This window comes from Scardinius erythrophthalmus (assembly GCF_964197995.2).
Source record: "Scardinius erythrophthalmus genome assembly, chromosome: 15".
In the NCBI taxonomy this organism is placed as follows: Eukaryota; Metazoa; Chordata; class Actinopteri; order Cypriniformes; family Leuciscidae; genus Scardinius; species Scardinius erythrophthalmus.
The window spans coordinates 24524546-24530922 of record NC_138235.1 but is presented as its reverse complement, the minus strand read 5'-3'; positions in this window follow the sequence as shown (position 1 = coordinate 24530922).

Sequence of the window (6377 nt, the reverse complement as noted above, 5' to 3'; positions counted from 1 at the left end):
ATGTATTATGTGTATGTATAGTGTTTTGTATTCACATTACCACACCAGGGATTTTGAGTTGTTAGAAAGGGAAATTTCAAACCTTATACTTAAAACATTTTGTCACCAATAGATTACAGGTATACAATGCACTTCTAGGTTTCTGAGGGGAACGCACTGAAATGATGTATACTAAAGGTATACAGATTATTATCCATAAACAACAGCTGAAGGTGGAACATTGTTCTTATGATTTTACGACTTAGACTTTATCGTTTTTAATGTTAAGTATAAAAACTAGTGTCTATGTTGTGTCTCTTATGTACAGTTCATTTTGATATGACTGCCTATAAAATTCAGTCACAATGTCAGCCTGTATTCATGGCTGTAAAACTCTTAAATGTAATATCACTCTGTCTGTTCAAGGTTTCTTTGGTTCATTGAACTCAATCCTTTGGCACAGTTATTTGATTGGGTGGATTAATTGCAAACACAGGATATGATATGACACAATACAATGTCTCAGAGTAGTATAGCCTCCAAAATATTTATTTAAGGGATAATGTATAGAGAGGCGGTCGTTATAGCGAATAACAACCCCGACAGGCTGAACAGGACCCCGACGCGAAGCGGAGGGGTCTTGAATCAGGCTGAAGGGGTTGTTACATGGCTACCTACAAAATAAATAAATAATTTGACACGAATTATTGATTTAAAAAGGAGTTTATTGATTTAAAAACGAATGTATTGCTTCCGCCAAAGAAAATAGTCCGTTCCGCGTCCATAGCAACGCGCTGTTTTTCATGGCAACGGTCTGTTATACTTCACAGCGGTCTGTTATCAAGAAATAACAGACCGCATTCTACATTAGAATTCAGCCAAGCCATGTGATAAACATGTATAACACACAGTAAAATAAGGACCTATCAAGTATCAAAAGTGTGAAAAAATCTCATGCACGACATTGAATGTAAAAGAGCTGGCGTCAAAATAAAAAAAGAAGTTTAAAGTCAACTCTTTTGACTGGCAAACATTGTTTTATATTCTGATTCAGTCTTTTGCTGAAACTGTTGGAAAATAGTGTAAATTAACTCTGCTCAAATAACAAACAGTAACCAAAGTTTGAAAAAAAGAAGGTCTAATTGAATCAATGTAATATGCATTGCTGTGGCCTATAAGCTTGTGTAACAAAAACAAGGCAGGCTGTACAGGATTCTTGGAAACGGTAGCTTTTCCAGATAACAGATGGGGCAGTTTACACAACACCGTTTTCAACTAAAAAAACTTTTGAAAATGAGTTTCAAAGTGCAAGTTTTTGAAACCGATACTGTTATCTTCTCCGTGTAAACTACAAAAACATGAATTTGTGAAACGGTGACGTCATGCGCATGCGTATTGCGTGTTCAGTGTATAGGCGCCTAATGGTTCTCTACAACGTGACATCGCCAACTACTGGCATGCATAATACAGCGTGCGTCTTTAGTTATTTTCGCGGATCCGTGTGAACGGGCATTGCTTTGACAATAATGTTGTCTGTACGTAAAAAAAGCAAAGGAACAACTTTTCAGTTTTTAGTAGCCACTGCTGTTGTGTAAATGTACCGTTAGTGGAACCCCTGCTAAAAGTCAACAAGACTTCATGAATCAAGTCTCTTGACAGTGAGTCAAAAGGGCTTTATTGAAATTAGTTAATTTAGGATTTACGTTCAAACTCCCCAATGCTCCTGGTCATGACTTCTGGACCTTTGAGCAATTCAGAGTTGACTAATATTCTAAAAATTAAGGATACCTGATGTATTTACCTTATTGCTTATCTGTTGATATTAGTATGTAATATGTATCAGCACTTTTTATTTTTTATTTATTCAGACAAAATCATATATATATATATATATATTTCTTAGTATTTAATTGTAGAATTTATTTTAATATGAATAAAAAATATATTAAATACAATTCATGTTTTTATTTCCATGCAAAAGTAATGTTAAATAAGTACCCACAAGCCCATATACTTAAAGTGCTGCATTTTAAGTTAGAACAGTAGTTTCTTTTGTTTGTTTTGAGTTTGGAGATACATGATACAAAAAAGGGATTGAGTGGAACTCTAGCTCATTGTTCTAGTGATAATTTTAAAAATGACCTTTGACCTTTTTGTATTCATAAACAAGTGACAGAACATCATATGGTCGGGGGAAATTTTTAGAGCTGATATGCTGTGCAGCAGGAGATGGTAAACAAATAATGACCTCAGGAAAACAAGGAACTGAGAAGAAGTTCTTTCTGTTGTGTTTAATAGGCATTAGAGTAAACAGCCTAATTTAATTTAATTTAATGAGCAATTATTGGCTAAGGAAAAAAAAAACCCCACATTTGTACACTCAGACAAACACGCAATTGAACTGCTGAAAATGGGGTCGGGGTTTTAGACTTTCACAAACTTCAAGGAGATTTTCTGTGAATGATTTTAAAAAGATGACTCCACATTCAGGAGACAGTTGTTTTCTTTTACGGGATGAAATGAATAGACCCGGCCTCACACAATAGTGTGGTTTTTTTTTTTTTTTTTTTTTTTTTTGGGAATGTGGCCACATGGAACCATGTACAGAGCCATGGGTTCACACACAAGTTGGACAAAAGCTATTTTATTCAAGTGGAGGGGAAAATAAAGATCAGCACATTATTTACAGGATGACAGTAAATGTTTGTGAATAGAGGCTATTGTGATGGTAATTCATTCAAGGGTATATGTGGCCAAGGTGATATCATGTTTCTGAGAGAGAATAGCGGACGTCACTGCAAATAAGATCAGGGTTCACTGAAGAGGGGAACACAGTCGACTTTGAATGTGCAGAATAAGGCTCAAACAACATTGAAGGACTAGTAAGAAATGAAAGCTCTGTCATCACATTAATGTTGGTCCAAACCGGTATGACTTTCTATTGTGGAACACAAAAGATGAATCTTTGAAGAACATCCTATCTAGACCTTCATAATGAAAGTGAATGAGGAATAGAGCCGTTAGGTCCCAAAATAACAAAAAAGTACCATAAAACTATCGTTAAAGTAGTCCATCTGACATGTGAGCTGCATTTCAAAGTCTTTTGTCAGGAACAAACCAAAATATAAGTCAAAATTACCTTCTTCAGGCGTTACGATGCTTAAGCTGTTCATATGAACACTTTGGATTTATGGACAAAAACATAGTCAGGTTAATTCCCACCATTATGACCGCATTGCCTTGACACTGTCTTTAATGAAGCTTGCAGACAAGATTTAGTAAAATGATAGACTAATTCATTATGTTAAGGAGTAGAATGTTATGGACATTTTTATGAGGAACAAGAGGTTTCTTTTAGGAGCATTGTTTCCCAGAAGGCCTGCTGTGGTTTGGCTGCTAGTTACGAATGAAATGGGCTTTCCCTTCTCTGAGCTCCCGCTGAACTGCACTCTGAAGTACCCTCCTGCTGGGACTATGTCAGTATGATCTTTTTGAGAACAGTTTATGCTGTTACTAAAACTAATGCATTTGGAACTTTTTGGGATCATTTAGCGATAAAGATATATAACCTTCACAATGCTAACTGGTGTTTTGAGAGCTACTTTAGTTACTAAACTGTAGCTTCCTAAGCTAGGTGCTTATGATTTAAAGTAGTTAAATTACAGAACAGTCCCTTTAAGGCAGCCATTTTGGTCACAAGCCGCCCAGTGAGATGAGTTTACTAATTCATGAGTTAATAATATTTTAATTCAATAAAACATGAAAACTATTCTAGACACATTCAACTTTTGTTTCACAGCAAAAAATTACACAGTCCTTAAGGGGGCGTTCATATTTAGTAAAGAGGGCAGCATTTATATTTCAGTATAAAAAAGACAAGCAATACCATTATATTGCATAGGGGAGACCGGGGACAGTTGTAACAGGGGATGGTTGCAACATGTCATTTTTCTCCAATCAGAAACAAGCTAGAGTGATGACACTCATACTGAACATGCACAGTCAGACCCTCCACCCACCAAAAAGACAGTAGACATATTCAACAAATGCTGCTGCATTTATTGAACAAAACTTGTTTTGGAGGTATGAAAGTAATTTTTTTCATGAGATGTATTTTTGTCATACTGTCCAGACATTTTGTATGAATTAATCAAAACTTACTTAGTTTGAATTATTGTTTTGTTGACTTCTAAGTGACATGGTTAGCATGTGTCAAAGTCAGTGTGTCTAGCAGGAATATGATGTTCTGTCATGGCTGATAGGGTTGGGGACGGTTGCAACAAGTTATAAATTGCATGTTTAATAAAGGTTGGTTGCATTGCAATTTGTTAAATTCTTCATGTCTGACACTGAAATATGGAGAGATTGAATATCATCTGTAATTTCTGCACACTGAATCTATGTAGGCCTATGTTTTACACAAACAAAACTCAACTGTTATTCGATAAATATGACTAAATAAATAAATTATAGGCTACAATAATATTATTGAAATACATAATACTATAATATTATAGTAGGCCTAAAACAGTTAATATTTTCAGAATTATATGCTCATTGAGACAAAAAGCTAAAATTAATTAGAGAAATTTAAGGTATTTTTAACGTGTTACAACCGTCCCTGGGTTGTGTTGCAACCGTCCCCTGGGTCGGGGTCAGTTGCAACATCTGACTTCTTCCATTCAAATAAATACTGTGAACGATATGTCATATATAATCATCTTTAAATGGTATGGGTAATTAGCAGACAGATGCAAGTTTAATATATACAAATTTGGTTGGTCTACTCCAAATAGTCTCTGAGTAACTGAGAGAAATACAAAAAGTGTTGCAACTGTCCCCGGTCTCCCCTACACTATATTAAATACTGAAATATAGATATTGTTTATGCTATTGTCCTTAAATTTAGTTAGTTAGTTACCCCTCAACACTGATGCTGACATAGTCATTCCTGTGACATTCACTGCACCAAAGCACAATGACCTACTGAAAAAATGTTTGCAGTACTTTGCTTATGCAGCAGCAAACTTATCATGCTATTTATTATGACAGCATCACATCATAACAGTCATCTGACAGTAAGTGTCAGCACCAGGTCAACGGTATTATCCCTGGCCCAACTGAATAAACAGGGCACTCGGTTCCATGCTGGTGCAGCTAGCTCTCATGCTAGAGCCGCTATTATCATGGCATGCTCCATTGCTAACTGGAAACATTATTCTGCTGTAACAGCAAACTCCAGAGGCTTGTCAAACTGGTTGTTTAACAAGCAGGTGGTGAGGTCCTTCTCTCCTAAACCTCATTCTGTTTGAGTCTCAGCCCCACTTACGTCTCCCAGCAACCCAGAACCACAGCCACCAAACATGTCCTGCATACTTGAAAAAATAAATAAAAAGAAAGCAGCCTCAATTTATGTGGAGGGATTACGACAGTCGGAAAACTGTCTGCGACACTCCGTAAGTGGACTAAAGAGCTCATAGCGACATGTTCAGCAATTCCATGCCCATTTTTGCCCAGAAAATGACAGAGTGACATGCCGGTCCCACTAAAAAATATGTGATCATTAATGTTTTAAACTCCTCCTACTTCTGGGCTAATCTGAGGAGTCACAGGAAAGAGTGTCTGTGAGAATTTTTGATGATATACGATTTGCAGAGTTGGAAGCGATGTTGGAAGGCTTGTGTTGATTTGAAACTTTGTGGAAACACTGATCTGTAAGACAGACAATGTCATATAATATGCCCATTTTATATAGAGAGAAAGCAGAAAGCAAAGCTGCAGTAAATTATAGTGAATAATTTTGTTTTGGCTTCTTCCATGTTATGTTTCTAACATGAATGCATGATATCTTATAACAAATCTCTGACTCTGAGGTACTCAGGAGGACTTACAGACAGCATCATTTACTGGAGGTCACATGAGCGGATATCTGTCTGCACCCCCATTGGTAGTTGCTGTATTGCTGTTCAGTAGAATAAAGCATAAATCTACAATGGTTGCTGGTATCATAAACATGTGATGAGTGATTCCATTAGCTGAAGGTACTTTTATTGAGTACTCTATTCAGTGCCTGATATCACTTTGGCTGCATCCAAAATGACGTATGTACTACATCTTGATGTACTACATCTTATCTATCATGTGACCTACCAGCATACCAGCTGCGTCACTTCACTACCATTCACATCTCCTCTCCTGTGGCCTCATTTGATATTAAAGTGTCCATCAGATGTACACTTCAGTATCTCGACAGAAGTAGCTCTACATTTGGACATACTCTTTTCACATATTGTTTTTCGCCCTCTGATATAATAGGGAAACAAGTGAACTGAATAGTTCATGATTTTTCTTTATTAATGCAAGTTGCTTTTATTCCTTGTTGTTTTAAGACCACAGTA